The following is a 24211-nucleotide window of genomic DNA, read 5'->3' on the forward strand; positions in this document are numbered from 1 at the left end:
GTGTTTTTAATACAAGAATGTGGACTACCTTTTTTAAAAAACCATAGACAATGGGAGGAAATGTGGCCCCATTTATCGATATGGAGTGGCTCAAATCAAAATAAAAATGATGGTGTGGCCATTCTAATTAAAAATCCGCATGTTCTGGTGAAAGGTAGCACAGTGGTGAGAGACGGACGGGCACTTTTAGCACACTTGAATTTTATGGGGCAAGACTTTAACCTCTTAAATATTTATGGTTTCAATGGAAAAAATGAAAGGTATGACCTTTTAGAAGATATACAGCTTTACATGCTAGGGCAAGTACCTTTAGTTGTAGGAGGGGATTTTAACTGTATCTTGAGCAGGAAAGATAGAAAAAGAGCAGGGGTAGATTTTAAAGTGGATAAGACTTTGATTTTACTTCAGGGCATATGCAGGGATTTTAAGCTTACTGACTGTTTTAAAACCATGCATCCCAGAGAGGAGGGCTTCACCTGGTTTAGTCATGATGGCACTAGAGCCTCTCGCATTGATTATTTCTTTACTAGAGATTGCCCACCCACTGATGTTAGATTAACCCCTGTTTTCTTTTCAGACCACCTTATGCTCTCCTGCACCCTTTCACCCCCTTCTGGTGTGACGGTAGGAAGTGGTCTGTGGAAACTCAACTGTTCCCTGTTGGAGGATGAAATCATAGTCAGTCAGTACAGGGAATGTTATAAAGAGTGGCAGACCCTTCAAGACCTCTACGAAACACATGCACAATGGTGGGAAATGGTGAAGGAAACGACCCAGACTTTTTTTAAACAGCAAGGTAAACGTAAAAAAAGGAAAGAGAATAGATGTATGATGGGACTACATAAACGCTTACAGCGCTACTTTAAACTAAATCAGTGTGGCTTAGACTTTAAAGAAGAAATCAAAGATGTCAAAAAGGAAATGTCAGTTTTAGCAGAAATAAAGAGTAAAGGAATTTTTGTAAGAAGCAGGGAGCAGGAAATTGAGGAAGGTGAAAAAGAAAGAAAGTTATAAATAAAAAGGAGTGTATTCAAAATCTAAAAAGAGAAGATGGGTTTTTAACAAAATCCACACAAGAGATGATTGAAACTGTACATACCTTTTTTAGTAACATGTACAAAGAGAAACCAGTGCACTTGGAAACATCGGCAGAAATCTTAAAATTCGTTGACAAAACCGTAAAAGAGAATGCACACTTGACACAGAATTTTACTGCTTTAGAGTTAAAAAAATGCCTAACAGGTTTTAAGAGAAGTCGAGCTCCGGGTTTAGACGGGCTTCCTGCAGAATTCTATCTGACCTATTGGGACCTTTTATCATCAGACATTTTAGATGTTTTTAAAGATTTTGAAAAACTCGACCGACTGCCTGACAGTTTTAGAGTGGGAATAGTGACTCTACTTTATAAAAAAAATGATAAGACTGACCTAAAGAATTGGAGGCCCATCACACTTTTAAACTTTGACTGTAAACTTTTTAGCAAGGTTTTAGCGACACGGATGTCCTCTGTTTTAGAGGAGGTAATTCACCCAGACCAAGCTTGTGCCATCTCAGGGAGACAACTCACCGACAGCCTCGTACTGATTCGAGACATCATTGATTACGCTAGAGACAGAAACACCCGGCTTGTCATCTTAAATTTAGACTTTGAAAAAGCATTTGATCGGGTCTCGCATCAATATCTCTTTCAGGTGTTGCAGCCATCGAAAAGGGCCCGATTGTTCCTACTTGGTGAGCTTTGCTTGGTTGAGACGCTTGCCCCCCCCCCCCCCTGCTCCTCGGCTGACCAAGTAGAAACAATCTATTCGATGGCTGCCTTGTCTTTTACTCTGTGCAAAAGACAAGGCAGCCACAAACACCACGGGAACACCGTATTGAGGCTTTGTTCTGACCACTCATTCGGTGTCGCGTTTCTTTCAAGCAATTCTCCCGGTTAGCCCGCACTCGGCTCGCTCCCAGAGCCGTGTTAAAGTCCACTTCACATTCACTCTCTTTTCTCAGCAGATTAAAAGAAAGTTTCATCTTGGGCTCCCTGAAACTTCCATCCTGCACCGCTGTTTGCTTTTTCACAAGAGCAGAGGAGAGCGCACCGTTCCCAGCGGCACTGCAGTACCGGGTCGAGGCTTGGAGTGAACAGAGCAAGCTTCTTTTTCAACTCCTATTCTTAAAAATCCATTTAATATGTTGTCCTCGTATAGAGGACATATTAAACTGATAAGAACAGATACTACACTTGATCTTAGCCAAAAGGCCGAGAAGCGATAACTGTCCACTGTTTCAGGTCCGAGGGCCCTTTGCTGGCACAATGCGCACTTTTAGCAGTGTTCTTTTTATGGCCATAGGTGGCCAGAGTGTCACGTTGCACCTCCGCCCACACGCTGCACTGAGCACTCTTCAGCCCTTTTAAATGGTATAACTTTGCACTCCCGCATGCTCCAGCAAGCACCATTCAAGCAACAACTTTGCACTCCAGCTTCGAACATCGGCACAGTCGCAACAAGTAAGGCGACTCTACTCAGAGAAGTCACTCTGCAAAGTAGCAAGATTTCTTTTGCACAGACAGAAAGGGCTTAACCCGCAAAGGTAAAGCCTGCCAATAATAGAAACAACTCATTAGTGCTGCTCTCCACGGAAGTCTTTAGTAAAAGGCGAAAGACTTGTATGTTATGAAGAGAAACCAGAGTACGATTATCCGTCACTGCGGGAGCAGGGCATCAGGCTAGTTGGTATAGCCACCTTCCCCATGGTGAGCAAAGGTGCGAATGCCCAACCATACATCATCAAAAGCAGGAGTGGATGTGTTCGGCTACAAGAAGGTTTGAATGTCCGACCATAGTTTGTAAAAAGCGGGTAAGAACAGGTTTGTATGCCCGACTGTACACAATCAAAAGAGGGAGCGGAGTTGTTCAGCTACAAGAAGGTGTGAAAGTCCGACCATGGTTTGTAAAAAGCAGGTTTGAACAGGTTCGTATGCCCGAATATACACCATCAAATGCGGGAGCGGAGGTGTTCGGCTGTGAGTAGGTGTGAATCTCCAACCATAATTGCTGAAAAATGTGTTAGAAAAGGTAAGAATGCCGGTCCATACATCATCAAAAGCGGGAGAGGTGGTGTTCGGCTGCAAGTAGGTGTGAATGTCCAGCCATAATTACTCACAATTGGGTAAGAAAAGGTAGTATTGCCAGACCATACATGATCAAAACAGGGAGCGGAGGTGGTTAAGCTGCAAGAAGGTGTTAATGTCCGACTAAAGTTTGTAAAAAGCGGGTAAGAAAAGGTGCGAATGCCCGACAATGTATGATCAAAAGAGGGAGCGGAGGTTTTCGGCTGAAAGAAGGTCTGAATGTCCATCAATAATTGCTAGAAAACATGAAAGAGAATTTTCGAATATCAAACCGCACATGATAATAAGCGGGAGAGGAGGTGTTCAGCTGCAAGAAGGTGTGAATGTCCACCCATAATTACTGAAAAATGGGTAAGAAAAGATGCGAATGCCAAATCATACATCATCAAAAGCAGGAGCGGATGTGTTCGGCTACAAGAAGGTTTGAATGTCCAACCATAGTAAGTAATAGGCGGGTAAGAAAAGAGTCGAATATCCAACCAAACATAATCAAAAGCGGGAGCAGAGCTGTTCGACTGCAAGTAGGTGTGAATGTCAGATCATAATTTGCAAAAAGCTGATGAGAAAGGGTGAGAATGCCCGACTATACACCATCAAATGCGGGAGCGGAGTTGTTCGGCTGTGAGTAGGTGTGAATCTCCGACCATAATTGCTGAAAAATGTGTTAGAAAAGGTAAAAATGCCGGTCCATACATCATCAAAAGCGAGAGAGGTTGTGTTCGACTGCAAGTAGGTGTGAATGTCCAGCCATAATTACTCACAAACGGGTAAGAAAAGATAGTATTGCCAGACCATATATGATCAAAACAGGGAGCGGAGGTGGTTCAGCTGCAAGAAGGTTTGAATGTCAAACTAAAGTTCAAATATATTAACAAAAGCTGGAGGAGAGGTCTTCGGATGAGAGTGGTTGAAAATTTCCAACCATAATGTATAAAATGCGGTGAAAAAAAAGGTGTGATAGAACACTTAAAGGTGGAGCGGAAGTGTTCGGCTGCAAGAAGGTGTGAATGTCCGACTATATTTGGTGAAAAGCAGGTGAAGCAAGGTCTGAATGCCCAACCTTACATCATCAAAAGCAAGATCAGAGTTGTTTGGCTGCAAGAAGGCCATAGTTTGCCAAAAGCGGGTAAGGTGCGAATGTCCGACTAAATATCAACAAAATTTGGGGCGGAGGTCTTCGGATTTCTCCCCCCTGAGCTGTCACCTTATCGTGGTGGGGGAGTTTGCGTGCCCCAATGAGTCTGGGAGCTATGTTGCCCGGGGCTTTAAGCCCCTGGTAGGGTCACCCAAGGCAAACAGATCCTAGATGAGGGACCAGACAAAGAACAGCTCAAAAGACTCCTTATGATGAACAAAAAATTTGGACCTCGTGATCCCTTGCCCGGATATGGGACACCGGGGCCTCCCCCCGGAGCCAGGCCCGGGGGTGGGGCCCGGCAGCGGGCGCCTGGTGGCCGGGTCTGTGCCCATGGGGCTCGGTCGGGCATAGCCCGAAATGATGACGTGGGTCCCCCTTCCGACGGGCTCACCACCCTTGGGAGGGGCCAAGGGGGTCGGGTGCGATGTGAGCTGGGTAGCAGCCGAAGGCAGAGGCCTTGGCGGTCTGATCCTCGGCTACTGAAGCTAGCTCTTGGGACGTGGAATGTCACCTCTCTGTTGGGGAAGGAGCCGGAGCTGGTGCGCGAGGCTGAGCGGTTCCGGCTAGATATAGTCGGACTCACCTCGACGCACGGCTTGGGCTCTGGAACCAGTCCTCTTGAGAGGGGTTGGACTCTCTTCCACTCTGGAGTTGCCCGTGGTGAGAGGCGCAGAGCAGGTGTGGGCATACTTATTGCCCCCCGGCTGTGTGCCAGTACATTGGGGTTTACCCCAGTGAACGAGAGGGTAGCCTCCCTCCGCCTTCGGGTGGGGGGACGAGTCCTGACTGTTGTTTGTGCCTATGCGCCAAACAGCAGTTCAGAGTACCCACCCTTTTTGGAGTCTCTGGGGGAGGCACTGGTTCTGCTGGGGGACTTCAATGCTCACGTGGGCAATGACAGTGAGACCTGGAGGGGTGTGATTGGGAGGAACGGCCCCCCCGATCTGAACCAGAGTGGTGTTATGTTGTTGGACTTCTGTGCTGGTCATGGACTGTCCATAACGAACACCATGTTCAGACATAAGGGTGTCCATATGTGCACTTGGCACCAGGACACCCTTGGCCGCAGTTCGATGATCGACTTTGTGGTTGTATCATCGGACTTGCGGCCGTATGTCCTGGACACTCGGGTGAAGAGAGGGGCGGAGCTGTCAACTGATCACCACCTGGTGGTGAGTTGGCTCCGCTGGTGGGGGAGGATGCCGATCAGACCTGGCAGGCCCAAACGTATTGTGAGGGTCTGCTGGGAGCGTTTGTCAGAATCCCCCGTCAGAAGGAGCTTTAACTCCCACCTCCGGCAGAGCTTCAACCATATCCCGGGGGAGGTGGGGGACATTGAGTCCGAATGGGCCATGTTCCGTGACTCCATTGCCGAGGTAGCTGATCGGAGTTGTGGCCGTAAGGTGGTCGGTGCCTGTCGTGGCGGCAACCCTCGAACCTGCTGGTGGACACCAGTGGTGAGGGAAGCCGTCAAGCTGAAGAAGGAGTCCTATCGGGCCTTTTTGGCCAGTGGGACCCTGGAAGCAGCTGATAGGTACCGACAGGCCAGACGGGCTGCGGCTTCGGCGGTTGCTGAGGCAAAAACTCGGGCCTGGGAGGAGTTCGGTGAGACCATGGAGAACGATTTCCGGACGGCCTCGAAGAGATTCTGGTCCACCATCCGGCGTCTCAGGGGGGGGAAGCGGCTCACAGTCAACACTGTTTACAGTGGGGACGGGGCTTTGCTGACCTCAACTAGGGATGTTGTGAGTCGGTGGGGGGAGTACTTCGAGGAACTCCTCAATCCTACCAACACGTGCTCGGAAGAGGCAGAGTCGGAGAGCTCGGAGACGGGGCCTCCCATTTCTGGGGCTGAGGTTGCCGAGGTGGTCAAAAAGCTCCTCGGTGGCAAGGCCCCGGGGGTGGATGAGGTCCGTCCTGAGTTTCTCAAGGCTCTGGATGTTGTAGGGCTGTCTTGGCTGACACGCCTCTGCAGCATCGCGTGGACATCGGGGACAGTGCCTCTGGACTGGCAGATTGGGGTGGTGGTCCCCCTCTTTAAAAAGGGGGACCGGAGGGTGTGTTCCAACTATAGGGGTATCACACTCCTCAGCCTCCCTGGTAAGGTCTATTCGGGGGTATTGGAGAGGAGGATCCGTCGGATAATCGAGCCTCGGATTCAGGAGATGCAGTGTGGCTTTCGTCCTGGCCGTGGAACAGTGGACCAGCTCTATACCCTCGGCAGGATCCTGGAGGGTGCATGGGAGTTCGCCCAACCAGTCTACATGTGTTTTGTGGACTTGGAGAAAACGTTCGACCGTGTCCCTCGTGGAGTCCTGTGGGGGGTGCTCCGGGAATATGGAGTGCCGGACCCCTTGATAGGGGCCGTTCGGTCTCTGTATGACCGGTGCCAGAGTTTGGTCCGCATTGCCGGCAGTAAGTCGGATACGTTTCCGGTGAGAGTTGGACTCCGTCAGGGCTGCCCTTTGTCACCGATTCTGTTCCTAACTTTTATGGACAGAATTTCTAGGCGCAGCCAGGGCGTTGAGGGTGTCCGATTTGGCGACCTCAGAATCGGGTCTCTGCTTTTTGCAGATGATGTGGTTCTGTTAGCGTCGTCAGGCCGTGACCTTCAGCTCTCACTGGAGCGATTCGCAGCCGAGTGTGAAGCGGCTGGGATGAGAATCAGCACCTCCAAATCCGAGACTATGGTTCTCAGCCGGAAAAGGGTGGAATGCTCTCTCCGGGTCGGGAATGAGATCCTTCCCCAAGTGGAGGAGTTCAAGTATCTCGGGGTCTTGTTCACGAGTGAGGGACGAATGGAGCGGGAGATTGACGGGCGGATCGGTGCGGCGTCTGCAGTGTTGCGGGCTCTGCACCGACCCGTCGTTGTGAAGAGGGAGCTGAGCCAGAAGGCGAAGCTCTCTACTTACTCGTCAATCTAAGTTCCCATCCTCACCTATGGTCACGAGTTGTGGGTAGTGACCGAAAGAACAAGATCGCGAATACAAGCGGCCGAAATGGGTTTCCTCCGCAGGGTGTCTGGGCTCTCCCTTAGAGATAGGGTGAGAAGCTCAGTCATCCGGGAGGGGCTCGGAGTAGAACCGCTGCTCCTCCGCATTGAGAGGAGTCAGATGAGGTGGCTCGGGCATCTGGTTAGGATGCCCCCTGGGCGCCTTCCTGGGGAGGTGTTCCGGGCACGTCCCACTGGGAGGAGACCCCGGGGGAGACCCAGGACACGTTGGAGAGACTATGTCTCTCGGCTGGCCTGGGAACGCCTCGGGGTCCCCCCGGAAGAGCTGGAGGAAGTGGCCGGGGACAGAGACGTCTGGGTTTCTCTGCTCAAGCTGCTGCCCCCGCGACCCGACCCCCGGATAAGCGGCAGATGATGGATGGATGGGTCTTCGGATGCAAGTGGGTGTGAATATCCCACCATACAAGTATGGTGGAGAGGAAGCTGTGAATAGCCGACCATAGTTTGGAAAAAGCGGGTAAGAAAAGGTTTGAATGCCCGAACATACACCATCAAAATAGGGAGCGGAGGTGTTCCGCTGTACGAAGGTGTGAATGTCCAACCATACTTGGTAAAAAGCGGGTAAGAAAAGGTTAATATACCCGACTGTACACAATCAATAGCGGGAGCGGATGTGTTCGGCTACAAGAAGGTGTGACAGTCCGACCATGGTTTGTAAAAAGCGGGTAAGAAAAAGTGCGAATGTCCGACAATGTATGATCAAAAGAGAGAGCGGAGGTTTTCGGATACACGAAAGTTTGAATGTCCTACCATAGTTTGTAAATAGCGGGTAAGAAAAGGTTCGAATGCCCGACTATACACCATAAAAAGCGGGAGCGGAGGTGTTCCGCTGTAAGACGGTGTGAATGTCCGACCATAGTTGGTAAAAAGCGGGTAAGAAAAGGTTAAAATACCCGACTGTACAAAATCAATAGCGGGAGCGGAGTTGTTCGGCTACAAGAAGGTGTGAAAGTCCAACCATGGTTTGTAAAAAGCAGTTAAGAAAAGGTTCGAATATCCAACCAAACATAATCAAAAGCGGGAGCAGAGCTGTTCGACTGCAAGTAGGTGTGAATGTCCAGCCATAATTACTCACAAACGGGGGAAGAAAAGGTAGTATTGCCACACCATACATGATCATAACAGGGAGCGGAGGTTCAGCTGCAAGGTGTGAATGTCTGACTATAGTTTGTAAAAAGCGGGTAAGACAAGGTGCGAATGCCCGACAATGTATGATCAAAAGAGAGAGCGGAGGTGTTCGGCTGCAAGGTCTGAATGTCCAACCATAATTTGTAAAAACCGGGTAAGAAAAGGCTCGAAAGCCCGACTATACATCATCAAAAGCGTGAGCGGAGGTGTTCAGCTGCAAGAAGGTGTGAATGTTCGACTAAAGTTTGTAAAAAGCTGGTAAGACAAGGAGCGATGTCCCGACATTGTATGATCAAAAGCGGGAGCGGAGGTGTCCAGCTGTGAGTAGGTGTGAATGTCCGACCATAATTGCTGAAAAATGTGTTAGAAAAGGTAAGAATACTGGACCATACATCATCAAAAGCGGGAGAGGTGGTGTTCGGCTGCAAGAAGGTGTGAAAGTCCGACAATGGTTTGTAAAAAGCGGGTAATAAAAGGTTCGAATGCCCGAATATACATCATCAAAAGCGGAAGCGGAGGTGTTCGGATGCAAGAAGGTGTGAACGTCCGACCAAAGTTTGTAAAAAGCAGTGAAAAGCGAGAAAAAGCTTTTCATGAGTTCTGCATGATTTGGGATTTTGCTTATAAAATGCATTACTTCACTCAAACTATGTTAAAACTGATTTGTCCTTCATATTTACCATGTCTAGAAAGATTTAAACAAAAAAACAACGTTGTACTTTGCAGTAAAAGAAAGAGCAAATCTAAAGTTTCAGGAATCCGAGTATAAGCCTGCTTTCATGAGTTCTGCACGATTTCGGATTTTGCTATAAAATGAATTGCTTTGCTCAAACCAAGTTAAAACTGCTTTGTCCTTCCATATTCATCAATGTCTAGATCAACTTCAACAAAGAAAAACATTGGACTTTGCAGTAGAAGAAGTTGAAATCCATCTACACATTGATAAATATGAAGGACAAAGAAGTTCCCACTTGCCCATAAGAAAATAAGCTTATTCTCGGATTCCTGATCTTTCAGTTTTGCTCTTTCTTCTACTGCAAAATACAATGTTGTTCTTTGTTAAAGTCGATCTAGACATTGATAAATATGAATGAAAAAGCAGTTTTAACTTGGTTTGAATGAATTAATTCATTTTATACATAAAATCCGAAATCGTGCAGAACTCATGAAAATAAGCTTATTCTCGGATTCCTAAAACTTTTGATTGGCTCTTTCTTTTACTGCAAAGTACAACGTTGTTTTTTTGTTTAAATCTATCGAGACATTGATAAATATGAAGGTAAGAGCCGTTTTAACATAGTTTGAGTGAAGGAATTGATTTTATAGATAAAATCCCAAATCATGCAGAACTCCTCAAAAGGGGCGTATGGCTTAATCACAAGTGTGGCTCTTTCTCATTCAGGGTAGTATGAGGAAGTTTATGCTTGAAATATATGTAGAAATGGGTACATATGAAGGACAAAATAGTATTAACTTAGTTTGAGTGAAGGAATTCATTCTATACATAAAATCCCAAATCATGCAGAACGTATGAACAGAAGCTTATTCTCGGATTCCTGATCCTTCAGTTTTGCTCTTTCTTCTACTGCAAAATACAATGTTGTTCTTTGTTGAAGTCGATCTAGACATTGATAAATATGAAGGAAAAAGCAGTTTTAACTTGGTTTGAGTGAATGAATTCATTTTATACATAAAATCCGAAATCGTGCAGAACTCATGAAAATAAGCTTATTCTCGGATTCCTAAAACTTTTGATTTGCTCTTTCTTTTATTGCAAAGTACAACGTTGTTTTTTTGTTTAAATCTATCGAGACATTGATAAATATGAAGGTAAAAGCCGTTTTAACATAGTTTGAGTGAAGGAATTAATTTTATAGATAAAATCCCAAACCATGCGGAACTCCTCAAAAGGGGCGTATGGCTTAATCACAAGTGTGGCTCTTTCTCATTCAGGGTAGTATGAGGAAGTTTATGCTTGAAATATATGTAGAAATGGGTACATATGAAGGACAAAGCAGTGTTAACTTAGTTTGCGTGAAGGAATTCATTTTATACATAAAATCCGAAATCGTGCAGAACTCATGAAAATAAACTTATTCTCGGATTCCTAAAACTTTTGATTTGCACTTTCTTTTACTGCAAAGTACAACGTTGTTTTTTGTTGAAATCTATCTAGACATTGATAAATACCAGGCGAAACTGCTGCCGCTTTTGATAATTTATGGTTGGGCATTCTTACCTTTTCTTACCCGCTTTTTACAAATTATGATCTTACATTCACACCTACTTGCAGTCGAACACCTTCTCATCCACTTATGATCATGTGCGGTTGGGCTTTCGCACCCTTTCTTACCCATTTTTCAGTAATTATGGGTGGACATTCAGACCTTCTTGCAGCCGAAAACCTCCGCTCCTCTTGTGATCATACATTGTCGGGCATTCACACCTTGTCTTACCCGCTTTTTACAAACTTTAGTCGGACATTCAAACCTTCTTGCAGCTGAACCACCTCCGCTCCCTGTTTTGATCAAATATGGTCTGGCAATAGTACCTTTTCTTACCCGTTTGTGAGTAATTATGGCTGGACATTCACAGCTACTTGCAGCCGAACACCACCTCTCCCGCTTTTGATGATGTATGGACCGGCATTCTTACCTTTTCTAACACATTTTTCAGCAATTATGGTTGGAGAATCACACCTACTCACAGCCGAACAACTCCGCAACCGCATTTGATGGTGTATAGTCGGGATTTCTCACCCTTTCTTTAGGTGAAAAGTGAGTAGGGTGATCTATATTTCCTTTTCGGACTCTCGGTGTTGGCCTCTGACGCAATGTTGCATTTAACTTTGAGTCCCTGGGGGTTGATTGCAGAGCTGAAGTTAAAAAGGAGACCTCATTTGGTGAGTCGGAGGGGAAGACTCTAGGTTCTTCCACTGAAGAACTGTCTGAAAGGGACCTAACCCTTCCCCTCTTCTCTGATACCACTGGGGAATCAGAGGCTCAGATGCCGTCCTCTTCGGCTGTTGACCTTCGGGGAGGTGAGTATCTTCACTAGACTCACCTGTCTGCTCTTCCTCCTCATTTAGCGTAGCTCCACCCTCTGCCTGTGAATTCTCACAGACTTCAACACTGAGTGGTGAGGCCTCTACAGGCCCCTCCCCTTTTTGCTCCTCACTTCCAATCCAAGCTTTTGGCGGGAAGTTTGAATTTATTGGGTCAACCTCTTCACTTTGTTCACCAATTGCCACCTTTGGTCCTTCTCTTTGTTGGCTTGACTGTGGCTTTACCGTCTTTAATTTGTTGGCAAAAGATTTAGGGCAATCTCTGAAGAGGTGATTTAATTCTCCACAGAGATTACATTTCCTGCCATTTGGACACTCTCCAAAAGTTTGCCCAATTTCTCTGCTCTTCCCACATAACACCTTGGTACAAGCCTCAACCAGGTGCCCATGCTCACCACACTTGCGGCAGAACTTGGGCTGCCCCTGGTAGTGGATGTAACCTCGGTTTTCAAGGTGGCCAGAGTGTCGCCCACCCGCTGCACTGAGCACTCTTCAGCCCTTTTAAATGGTATAACTTTGCACTCCCGCACGCTCCAGCAAGCACCATTCAAGCAACAACTTTGCACTCCAGCTTCGAACATCGGCACAGTCGCAACAAGTAAGGCGACTCTACTCAGAGAAGTCACTCTGCACAGTAAGAAGATTTCTTTTGCACAGACAGAAAGGGCTTCACCCGCAAAGGTAAAGCCTGCCAAAAATAGAAACAACTCATTAGTGCTGCTCTCCACAGAAATCTTTAGTAAAAGGCGAAAGACTTGTACGTTATGAAGAGAAACCAGAGTACGATTATCCGTCACTGCGGGAGCAGGGCATCAGGCTAGTTGGCATAGTCACCTTCCCCATGGTGAGCTTTGCTTGGTTGAGACGCTTGCTCCCCCCCCCCCTTGCTCCACGGCTGACCAACTAGGAACAATCGGGCCCTATTCGATGGCTGCCTTGTCTTTTACTCTGTGCAAAAGACAAGGCAGCAACAAAAACACCACGAGAATCCCGTATTGAGGCTTTGTTCTGATCGCTCATTCAGTGTCGCGTTTCTTTCAAGCAATTCTCCCGGTTAGCCCACACTCGGCTCGCTCCCATAGCCGTGTTAAAGTCTACTTCGCATTCACTCTCTTTTCTCAGCAGACTCTTGGGATTTTATCTATAAAATGAATTCCTTCACTCAAACTATGTGAAAACTGCTTTGTCCTTAATATTTACCATGTCTAGAAAGATTTAAACAAAAAAACAACGTTGTACTTTGCAGTAAAAGAAAGAGCAAATCTAAAGTTTCAGGAATCCGAGAATAAGCTTACTTTCATGAGTTCTTCACGATTTCGGATTTTGCTATAAAATGAATTCCTTCACTCAAACTAAATTAAAACTGCTAAACCGCTAATCTGTTATATGTAAGGCAGATGTCAAATTCACCGAAATGGGATCAAAGGGTATTCGGCCAATCGAGCTGTAGCAGCTTCGGTAAAAGAGTATAAGTTGAAGAGTTTGTCAATAAAGGTGTGCGCACACATAGTGTGCTGTACGAAAATAGGCAGGGAGCAATGCCGGCTGGGGTATATGTTCTTGTATGTTGTCTGACTGTTTGATTTGAATGTGTTGTGTAAGTGTCCTGTTGAATGTTACATGTTTGGGCTTTGACACGCTTCACTGTGGTTGTTAACTGTGTGGTGTGTCCTGAAATGTTATATGTTTGGGCTGTGTGACATGCTTAATGCTTGTCAGTAGCTACCCACTTATTCATATATAGCAACTGACAACATAAGAAGTCCGGACATACTTTGATAGTAGTTGTAGAAGTATCCTTATTGATAATAGATCACTAATTCATAGTGATAGAACAGTAGATGAACAGGTGCTTGCACATGTCTCACGAAAATAAAATGGGTGTATGATTGCTGACGGCAGAGCAATACTGCCAAACTTATGAGTTCTTGTGGCAAACTTGATTCAGTGTCTTGACGTGTATACGCTGTTTCGCTGACTTGATTGTCACAAGAAACAAAGTGTGTTTGATAAGATCCGACCATTTTATTACGGGAGGATCAGTATGTATGGATTCTGATGTGACTGATAAACCCATTCGTATCTTAAGCATAATCTAATACGTGAGACAACGCCCTGGCACACGATAAAAAAAAAAAAGAGAGAGAGCGGTTTTGTGTCCCCACAGTCCATAATGTAGAAAAGAGAGAAAAAAGCCTTTCTGATTTGGTGTGTGTGCTCATAGTGCAGAGTGTAGAGAAAAGAAAGCCGTTTTGGTGTCACGGGTGTTGTGACTTACACACACACATTTCTAAATTGAGAAAGGAAATTATTTTAGAGGAAGCACTAGAGTTTAGATCCCACATTTGTTGATAGGCATTCATTTATTTCTTCACTTCTGATGAAGTTTCAACAATAAACAACAAACTTTGTATTATGAGAAAGAACCAGACTCATTCTTCAGGAATCCGAAAATAAGCTCTATTTTATGAGTTATGCACGAATTCGGATTCTCCTATAAAACGAATTCATTAACTCAAACCAAGTTAAGACTGCTTTGTCCTTCATATTTATTCATGTCTAATCAAGTTTCAACGATAAACAACGTTGTACTTTGTAGAATGAGAAAGAACTTCTTCAGCAATAAGCATCTCTCGACATATGACGAAATACAGATTTTGCTATAAAATTAATTCCTTCTATCAGCCTGACTTAAAACTGTTTGTCCTCCTTATTTATCCACTTCAAATCAAGTTTCAACAATTAAAAAAAATTTGTAGTTTGAGAAAGAACAACTTAATCTTCAGCAATCAGTATAAAAAGAGGTGCAAATGCCAACCATACATACCTAAAAGGTGGAGCGGAAGTATTCAGCTGCAAGTAGGTGTGAATGTTCGACCATAATTTGTAAAAAGCGGGTAAGAAAAGGTTCGAATGCCCGACTATATATTAACAAAAGCGGGAGGAGAGGTCTTCGGATGAGAGTGGGTGAGAATTTCCAACCATAATCTATAAAATACGGTGAAAAAAAATATGTGAATGCCTCATAGAACACTAAAAGCGGAAGTGTTCGGCTGCAAGAAGGTGTGAATGTCCGACTATATTTGGTGAAAAGCAGGTGAAGCAAGGTCTGAATGCCCAACCTTACATCATCAAAAGCGAGATCAGAGGTGTTTGGCTGCAAGAAGGCCATAGTTTGCCAAAAGCGGGTTCGGCTGTGAGTAGGTGTGAATCTCCGACCATAATTGCTGAAAAATGTGTTAGAAAAGGTAAGAATGCCGGTCCATACATCATCAAAAGCGAGAGAGGTTGTGTTCGGCTGCAAGTAGGTGTGACTGTTCGACTAAAGTTTATAAAAAGTGGGTAAGACAAGGTGCGAATGCCTGACAATGTATGATCAAAAGCGGGAGCGGAGGTGTTCAGCTGCAAGAAGGTCTACATGTCCATCAATAATTGCTAGAAAACATGAAAGAAACTTTTCGAAAATCAAACCGCACATGATCATAAGTGGGATAGGAGGTGTTCAGCTGCAAGGTGTGAATGTCCACCCATAATTCCTGAAAAATGGGCAAAAAAAAGGTGTGAATGCCCAACCATACATCATCAAAAGCAGGAGTGGAAGTGTTCGGCTACAAGAAGGTGTGAACGTCCAACCAAAATATGTAAAAAGCAGTTAAGAAAAGGTTCGAATATCCAACCAAACATAATCAAAAGCGGGAGCAGAGCTTTTCGACTGCAAGTAGGTGTGAATGTCAGATCATAATTTGCAAAAAGCTGATGAGAAAGGGTGAGAATGCCCGACTATACATCATCAAATGCGGGAGCGGAGTTGTTCAGCTGTGAGTAGGTGTGAATCTCCGACCATAATTACTGAAAAATGTGTTAGAAAAGGTAAAAATGCCGGTCCATACATCATCAAAAGCGAGAGAGGTTGTGTTCGGCTGCAAGTAGGTGTGAATGTCCAGCCATAATTACTCACAAACGGGTAAGAAAAGGTAGTATTGCCAGACCATATATGATCAAAACAGGGAGCGGAGGTGGTTCAGCTGCAAGAAGGTTTGAATGTCCGACTAAAGTTCAAATATATTAAAGAAAGCGGGAGGAGAGGTCTTCGGATTAGAGTGGTTGAAAATTTCCGACCATAATGTATAAAATGCGGTGAAAAAAAGATGTGATAGAACACTAAAAGGTGGAGCGGAAGTGTTCGGCTGCAAGAAGGTGTGAATGTCCGACTATATTTGGTGAAAAGCAGGTGAAGCAAGGTCTGAATGCCCAACCTTACATCATCAAAAGCGAGATCAGAGGTGTTTGGCTGCAAGATGGCCATAGTTTGCCAAAAGCGGGTAAGGTGCGAATGTCCGACTAAATATCAACAAAATTTGGGGCAGAGGTCTTCGGATGCAAGTGGGTGTGAATATCCAACCATACAAGTATGGTGGAGAGGAAGCTGTGAATAGCCGACCATAGTTTGGAAAAAGCGGGTAAGAAAAGGTTTGAATACCTGAACATACACCATCAAAAGAGGGAGCGGAGGTGTTCCGCTGTACGAAGGTGTGAATGTCCGACCATAGTTGGTAAAAAGCGGGTAAGAAAAGGTTAAAATACCCGACTGTACACAATCAATAGCGGGAGCGGATGTGTTCGGCTACAAGGTGTGAAAGTCCGACCATGGTTTGTAAAAAGCGGGTAAGAAAAGGTGCGAATGTCCGACAATGTATGATCAAAAGAGAGAGCGGAGGTTTTCAGATACAAGAAGGTTTGAATGTCCCACCATAGTTTGTAAAAAGCGGGTAAGAAAAGGTTCGAATGCCCGACTATACACCATCAAAAGCGGGAGCAGAGGTGTTCCGCTGTAAGACGGTGTGAATGTCCGACCATAGTTGGTAAAAAGCGGGTAAGAAAAGGTTAAAATACCCGACTGTACACAATCAATAGCGGGAGCGGAGTTGTTCGGCTACAAGAAGGTGTGAAAGTCCGACCATGCTTTGTAAAAACCGGGAAGAAAAGGCTCGAAAGCCCGACTATACATCATCAAAAAGAAGGTTTGAATGTCCATCAATAATTGCTTTAAAACAAGAAAGCAAATTTTCGAATATCAAACCGTACATGATCATAAGCGGGAGCGGAGGTGTTCCGCTGTAAGACGGTGTGAATGTCCGACCATAGTTGGTAAAAAGCGGGTAAGAAAAGGTTAAAATACCCGACTGTACACAATCAATAGCGGGAGCGGAGTTGTTCGGCTACTAAAAGGTGTGAAAGTCCGACCCTGGTTTGTAAAAAGCGGGTAAGAAAAGGTGCGAATGCCCGAACATACACCATCAAAAGAGGGAGCGGAGGTGTTCCGCTGTAAGACGGTGTGAATGTCCGATCATAGTTGGTAAAAAGCGGGTAAGAAAAGGGTAAAATACCCGACTGTACACAATCAAAAGAGGGAGCGGAGTTGTTCAGCTAAGAGAAGGTGTGAAAGTCCGACCATGGTTTGTAAAAAGCGGGTAAGAAAAGGTTCGTATGCCCGAATATACACTATCAAAACCGGAAGCGTAGGTGTTCGCCTGCAAGAAGGTGTGAACGTCCGACCAAAGTTTGTAAAAAAGCAGTTAAGAAAAGGTTCGAATATCTAACTAAACATAATCAAAAGCGGGAGCAGAGCTGTTCAACTGAAAGGAAGGTGTGAATGTCAGAGAATAATTTGCAAAAAGCTGATGAGAAAGGGTGAGAAATCCCGACTATACACCATCAAATGCGGTAGCGGAGTTGTTCGGCTGTGAGTAGGTGTGATTCTCCAACCATAATTGCTGAAAAATGTGTTAGAAAAGGTAAGAATGCCGGTCCATACATCATCAAAAGCGGGAGAGGTGGTGTTCGGCTGCAAGTCGGTGTGAATGTCCATTAATAATTGCTTTAAAACATGAAAGAAAATTTTCGAATATCAAACCTTACATGATCATTAGCGGGAGAGGAGGTGTTCAGCTGCAAGAAGAGGTGAATATCCACCCATAATTACTGAAAAATGGGTAGGAAAAGATGCGAATGTCCAACCATAAATCATCAAAAGCAGGAGTGGAGTTGTTCAGCTACAAGAAGGTATGAAAGTCCAACCAAAGTTTGTAAAAAGCGGGTAAGAGAAGGTTCGAATACCCGAATATATACCATCAAAAGCGGAAGCGAGGGTCTTCGGCTGCAAGAAGGTGTGAACGTCCGACCAAAGTTTGTAAAAAGCAGTTAAGAAAAGGTTTGAATATCCAACCGAACATAATCAAAAGCGGGAGCAGAGCTGTTCGACAGCAAGTAGGTGTGAATGTCAGATCATAATTGCTGAAAAATGTGATAGAAAAGACTAGAATGCCGGACAATACATCATCAAAAGTGGGAGAGGTGGTTTTTCGGCTGCAAGTAGGTGTGAATGTCCAGCCATAATTACTCACAAACTGGGGAAGAAAAGGTAGTATTTCCAGACCACACATGATCAAAACAGGGAATGGAGGTGGTTCAGCTGCAAGGTGTGAATGTCTGACTAAAGTTTGTAAAAACCGTGTAAGACAAGGGGCAAATGCCCGACAATGTATGATCAAAACCGGAAGCGTAGGTGTTCGGCTGCAAGAAGGTGTGAACGTCCGACCAAAGTTTGTAAAAAAGCAGTTAAGAAAAGGTTCGAATATCTAACTAAACATAATCAAAAGCGGGAGCAGAGCTGTTCAACTGCAAGTAGGTGTGAATGTCAGAGAATAATTTGCAAAAAGCTGATGAGAAAGGGTGAGAAATCCCGACTATACACCATCAAATGCGGTAGCGGAGTTGTTCGGCTGTGAGTAGGTGTGATTCTCCAACCATAATTGCTGAAAAATGTGTTAGAAAAGGTAAGAATGCCGGTCCATACATCATCAAAAGCGGGAGAGGTGGTGTTCGGCTGCAAGTCGGTGTGAATGTCCATTAATAATTGCTTTAAAACATGAAAGAAAATTTTCGAATATCAAACCTTACATGATCATTAGTGGGAGAGGAGGTGTTCAGCTGCAAGAAGATGTGAATATCCACCCATAATTACTGAAAAATGGGTAGGAAAAGATGCGAATGTCCAACCATAAATCATCAAATGCAGGAGTGGAGTTGTTCAGCTACAAGAAGGTATGAAAGTCCAACCAAAGTTTGTAAAAAGCGGGTAAGAGAAGGTTCGAATACCCGAATATATACCATCAAAAGCGGAAGCGAGGGTCTTCGGCTGCAAGAAGGTGTGAACGTCCGACCAAAGTTTGTAAAAAGCAGTTAAGAAAAGGTTTGAATATCCAACCGAACATAATCAAAAGCGGGAGCAGAGCTGTTCGACAGCAAGTAGGTGTGAATGTCAGATCATAATTGCTGAAAAATGTGATAGAAAAGACTAGAATGCCGGACAATACATCATCAAAAGCGGGAGAGGTGGTTTTTCGGCTGCAAGTAGGTGTGAATGTCCAGCCATAATTACTCACAAACTGGGGAAGAAAAGGTAGTATTTCCAGACCACACATGATCAAAACAGGGAATGGAGGTGGTTCAGCTGCAAGGTGTGAATGTCTGACTAAAGTTTGTAAAAACCGTGTAAGACAAGGGGCAAATGCCCGACAATGTATGATCAAAAGAGGGAGCGGAGGTTTTCGGCTGCAAGATCTGAATGTCCAACCATAATTTGTAAAAATCGGGGAAGAAAAGGCTCGAAAGCCCGACTATACACCATCAAAAGCGGGAGCAGAGGTGTTCAGGTGCAAGAAGGTCTGAATGTCCGACCAATAATTACTGAAAAATGGGTAAGAAAAGGTGCGAATTCCAAATCATACATCATCAAAAGCAGGATCGGATGTGTTCGGCTACAAGAAGGTTTGAATGTCCAACCATAGTAAGTAATAGGTGGGTAAGAAAAGGCTCGAATGCCCGACTATACACCATCAAAAGCGGAAGCGGAGGTGTTCGGCTGCAAGACGGTGTGAACGTCCGACCAAAGTTTGTAAAAAGCATTAAGAAAATGTTCGAATATCCAACCAAACATAATCATAAGCGGGAGCAGAGCTGTTCGACTGCAAGTAGGTGTGAATATCAGATCATAATTGCTGAAAAATGTGATAGAAAAGACTAGAATGCCGGACAATACATCATCAAAAGTGGGAGAGGTGGTTTTTCGGCTGCAAGTAGGTGTGAATGTCCAGCCATAATTACTCACAAACTGGGGAAGAAAAGGTAGTATTTCCAGACCACACATGATCAAAACAGGGAATGGAGGTGGTTCAGCTGCAAGGTGTGAATGTCTGACTAAAGTTTGTAAAAACCGTGTAAGACAAGGGGCAAATGCCCGACAATGTATGATCAAAACCGGAAGCGTAGGTGTTCGGCTGCAAGAAGGTGTGAACGTCCGACCAAAGTTTGTAAAAAAGCAGTTAAGAAAAGGTTCGAATATCTAACTAAACATAATCAAAAGCGGGAGCAGAGCTGTTCAACTGCAAGTAGGTGTGAATGTCAGAGAATAATTTGCAAAAAGCTGATGAGAAAGGGTGAGAAATCCCGACTATACACCATCAAATGCGGTAGCGGAGTTGTTCGGCTGTGAGTAGGTGTGATTCTCCAACCATAATTGCTGAAAAATGTGTTAGAAAAGGTAAGAATGCCGGTCCATACATCATCAAAAGCGGGAGAGGTGGTGTTCGGCTGCAAGTCGGTGTGAATGTCCATTAATAATTGCTTTAAAACATGAAAGAAAATTTTCGAATATCAAACCTTACATGATCATTAGTGGGAGAGGAGGTGTTCAGCTGCAAGAAGATGTGAATATCCACCCATAATTACTGAAAAATGGGTAGGAAAAGATGCGAATGTCCAACCATAAATCATCAAATGCAGGAGTGGAGTTGTTCAGCTACAAGAAGGTATGAAAGTCCAACCAAAGTTTGTAAAAAGCGGGTAAGAGAAGGTTCGAATACCCGAATATATACCATCAAAAGCGGAAGCGAGGGTCTTCGGCTGCAAGAAGGTGTGAACGTCCGACCAAAGTTTGTAAAAAGCAGTTAAGAAAAGGTTTGAATATCCAACCGAACATAATCAAAAGCGGGAGCAGAGCTGTTCGACAGCAAGTAGGTGTGAATGTCAGATCATAATTGCTGAAAAATGTGATAGAAAAGACTAGAATGCCGGACAATACATCATCAAAAGCGGGAGAGGTGGTTTTTCGGCTGCAAGTAGGTGTGAATGTCCAGCCATAATTACTCACAAACTGGGGAAGAAAAGGTAGTATTTCCAGACCACACATGATCAAAACAGGGAATGGAGGTGGTTCAGCTGCAAGGTGTGAATGTCTGACTAAAGTTTGTAAAAACCGTGTAAGACAAGGGGCAAATGCCCGACAATGTATGATCAAAAGAGGGAGCGGAGGTTTTCGGCTGCAAGATCTGAATGTCCAACCATAATTTGTAAAAATCGGGGAAGAAAAGGCTCGAAAGCCCGACTATACACCATCAAAAGCGGGAGCAGAGGTGTTCAGGTGCAAGAAGGTCTGAATGTCCGACCAATAATTACTGAAAAATGGGTAAGAAAAGGTGCGAATTCCAAATCATACATCATCAAAAGCAGGATCGGATGTGTTCGGCTACAAGAAGGTTTGAATGTCCAACCATAGTAAGTAATAGGTGGGTAAGAAAAGGCTCGAATGCCCGACTATACACCATCAAAAGCGGAAGCGGAGGTGTTCGGCTGCAAGAAGGTGTGAACGTCCGACCAAAGTTTGTAAAAAGCATTAAGAAAATGTTCGAATATCCAACCAAACATAATCATAAGCGGGAGCAGAGCTGTTCGACTGCAAGTAGGTGTGAATATCAGATCATAATTGCTGAAAAATGTGATAGAAAAGACTAGAATGCCGGACAATACATCATCAAAAGTGGGAGAGGTGGTTTTTCGGCTGCAAGTAGGTGTGAATGTCCAGCCATAATTACTCACAAACTGGGGAAGAAAAGGTAGTATTTCCAGACCACACATGATCAAAACAGGGAATGGAGGTGGTTCAGCTGCAAGGTGTGAATGTCTGACTAAAGTTTGTAAAAACCGTGTAAGACAAGGGGCAAATGCCCGACAATGTATGATCAAAACCGGAAGCGTAGGTGTTCGGCTGCAAGAAGGTGTGAACGTCCGACCAAAGTTTGTAAAAAAGCAGTTAAGAAAAGGTTCGAATATCTAACTAAACATAATCAAAAGCGGGAGCAGAGCTGTTCAACTGCAAGTAGGTGTGAATGTCAGAGAATAATTTGCAAAAAGCTGATGAGAAAGGGTGAGAAATCCCGACTATACACCATCAAATGCGGTAGCGGAGTTGTTCGGCTGTGAGTAGGTGTGATTCTCCAACCATAATTGCTGAAAAATGTGTTAGAAAAGGTAAGAATGCCGGTCCATACATCATCAAAAGCGGGAGAGGTGGTGTTCGGCTGCAAGTCGGTGTGAATGTCCATTAATAATTGCTTTAAAACATGAAAGAAAATTTTCGAATATCAAACCTTACATGATCATTAGTGGGAGAGGAGGTGTTCAGCTGCAAGAAGATGTGAATATCCACCCATAATTACTGAAAAATGGGTAGGAAAAGATGCGAATGTCCAACCATAAATCATCAAATGCAGGAGTGGAGTTGTTCAGCTACAAGAAGGTATGAAAGTCCAACCAAAGTTTGTAAAAAGCGGGTAAGAGAAGGTTCGAATACCCGAATATATACCATCAAAAGCGGAAGCGAGGGTCTTCGGCTGCAAGAAGGTGTGAACGTCCGACCAAAGTTTGTAAAAAGCAGTTAAGAAAAGGTTTGAATATCCAACCGAACATAATCAAAAGCGGGAGCAGAGCTGTTCGACAGCAAGTAGGTGTGAATGTCAGATCATAATTGCTGAAAAATGTGATAGAAAAGACTAGAATGCCGGACAATACATCATCAAAAGCGGGAGAGGTGGTTTTTCGGCTGCAAGTAGGTGTGAATGTCCAGCCATAATTACTCACAAACTGGGGAAGAAAAGGTAGTATTTCCAGACCACACATGATCAAAACAGGGAATGGAGGTGGTTCAGCTGCAAGGTGTGAATGTCTGACTAAAGTTTGTAAAAACCGTGTAAGACAAGGGGCAAATGCCCGACAATGTATGATCAAAAGAGGGAGCGGAGGTTTTCGGCTGCAAGATCTGAATGTCCAACCATAATTTGTAAAAATCGGGGAAGAAAAGGCTCGAAAGCCCGACTATACACCATCAAAAGCGGGAGCAGAGGTGTTCAGGTGCAAGAAGGTCTGAATGTCCGACCAATAATTACTGAAAAATGGGTAAGAAAAGGTGCGAATTCCAAATCATACATCATCAAAAGCAGGATCGGATGTGTTCGGCTACAAGAAGGTTTGAATGTCCAACCATAGTAAGTAATAGGTGGGTAAGAAAAGGCTCGAATGCCCGACTATACACCATCAAAAGCGGAAGCGGAGGTGTTCGGCTGCAAGAAGGTGTGAACGTCCGACCAAAGTTTGTAAAAAGCATTAAGAAAATGTTCGAATATCCAACCAAACATAATCATAAGCGGGAGCAGAGCTGTTCGACTGCAAGTAGGTGTGAATATCAGATCATAATTGCTGAAAAATGTGATAGAAAAGACTAGAATGCCGGACAATACATCATCAAAAGTGGGAGAGGTGGTTTTTCGGCTGCAAGTAGGTGTGAATGTCCAGCCATAATTACTCACAAACTGGGGAAGAAAAGGTAGTATTTCCAGACCACACATGATCAAAACAGGGAATGGAGGTGGTTCAGCTGCAAGGTGTGAATGTCTGACTAAAGTTTGTAAAAACCGTGTAAGACAAGGGGCAAATGCCCGACAATGTATGATCAAAACCGGAAGCGTAGGTGTTCGGCTGCAAGAAGGTGTGAACGTCCGACCAAAGTTTGTAAAAAAGCAGTTAAGAAAAGGTTCGAATATCTAACTAAACATAATCAAAAGCGGGAGCAGAGCTGTTCAACTGCAAGTAGGTGTGAATGTCAGAGAATAATTTGCAAAAAGCTGATGAGAAAGGGTGAGAAATCCCGACTATACACCATCAAATGCGGTAGCGGAGTTGTTCGGCTGTGAGTAGGTGTGATTCTCCAACCATAATTGCTGAAAAATGTGTTAGAAAAGGTAAGAATGCCGGTCCATACATCATCAAAAGCGGGAGAGGTGGTGTTCGGCTGCAAGTCGGTGTGAATGTCCATTAATAATTGCTTTAAAACATGAAAGAAAATTTTCGAATATCAAACCTTACATGATCATTAGTGGGAGAGGAGGTGTTCAGCTGCAAGAAGATGTGAATATCCACCCATAATTACTGAAAAATGGGTAGGAAAAGATGCGAATGTCCAACCATAAATCATCAAATGCAGGAGTGGAGTTGTTCAGCTACAAGAAGGTATGAAAGTCCAACCAAAGTTTGTAAAAAGCGGGTAAGAGAAGGTTCGAATACCCGAATATATACCATCAAAAGCGGAAGCGAGGGTCTTCGGCTGCAAGAAGGTGTGAACGTCCGACCAAAGTTTGTAAAAAGCAGTTAAGAAAAGGTTTGAATATCCAACCGAACATAATCAAAAGCGGGAGCAGAGCTGTTCGACAGCAAGTAGGTGTGAATGTCAGATCATAATTGCTGAAAAATGTGATAGAAAAGACTAGAATGCCGGACAATACATCATCAAAAGCGGGAGAGGTGGTTTTTCGGCTGCAAGTAGGTGTGAATGTCCAGCCATAATTACTCACA

The 24211-nt window shown here is 44.4% G+C and overlaps 3 non-coding genes across 3 annotated transcripts; all 3 read right to left on the reverse strand.

Moving 5' to 3' along the window:
• Nucleotides 1–2079: 2079 nt before the first annotated feature.
• LOC140286404 (U2 spliceosomal RNA) lies at nt 2080–2263 on the reverse strand. Its single transcript, XR_011911222.1, has one exon. It is a non-coding gene; the product is annotated as a U2 spliceosomal RNA (small nuclear RNA).
• A 308-nt stretch (nt 2264–2571) lies between these two features.
• Nucleotides 2572–2686, reverse strand: LOC140286413 (U5 spliceosomal RNA). Its single transcript, XR_011911230.1, has one exon. It is a non-coding gene; the product is annotated as a U5 spliceosomal RNA (small nuclear RNA).
• A 9451-nt stretch (nt 2687–12137) lies between these two features.
• On the reverse strand, nt 12138–12251 carry LOC140286416 (U5 spliceosomal RNA). Its single transcript, XR_011911233.1, has one exon. It is a non-coding gene; the product is annotated as a U5 spliceosomal RNA (small nuclear RNA).
• Between the last annotated feature and the right edge of the window lie 11960 nt (nt 12252–24211).

Source organism: Leuresthes tenuis, unplaced genomic scaffold, assembly GCF_036924035.1.
Source record: "Leuresthes tenuis unplaced genomic scaffold, fLeuTen1.0.hap1 SCAF_91, whole genome shotgun sequence".
Lineage (NCBI taxonomy): Eukaryota > Metazoa > Chordata > Actinopteri > Atheriniformes > Atherinopsidae > Leuresthes > Leuresthes tenuis.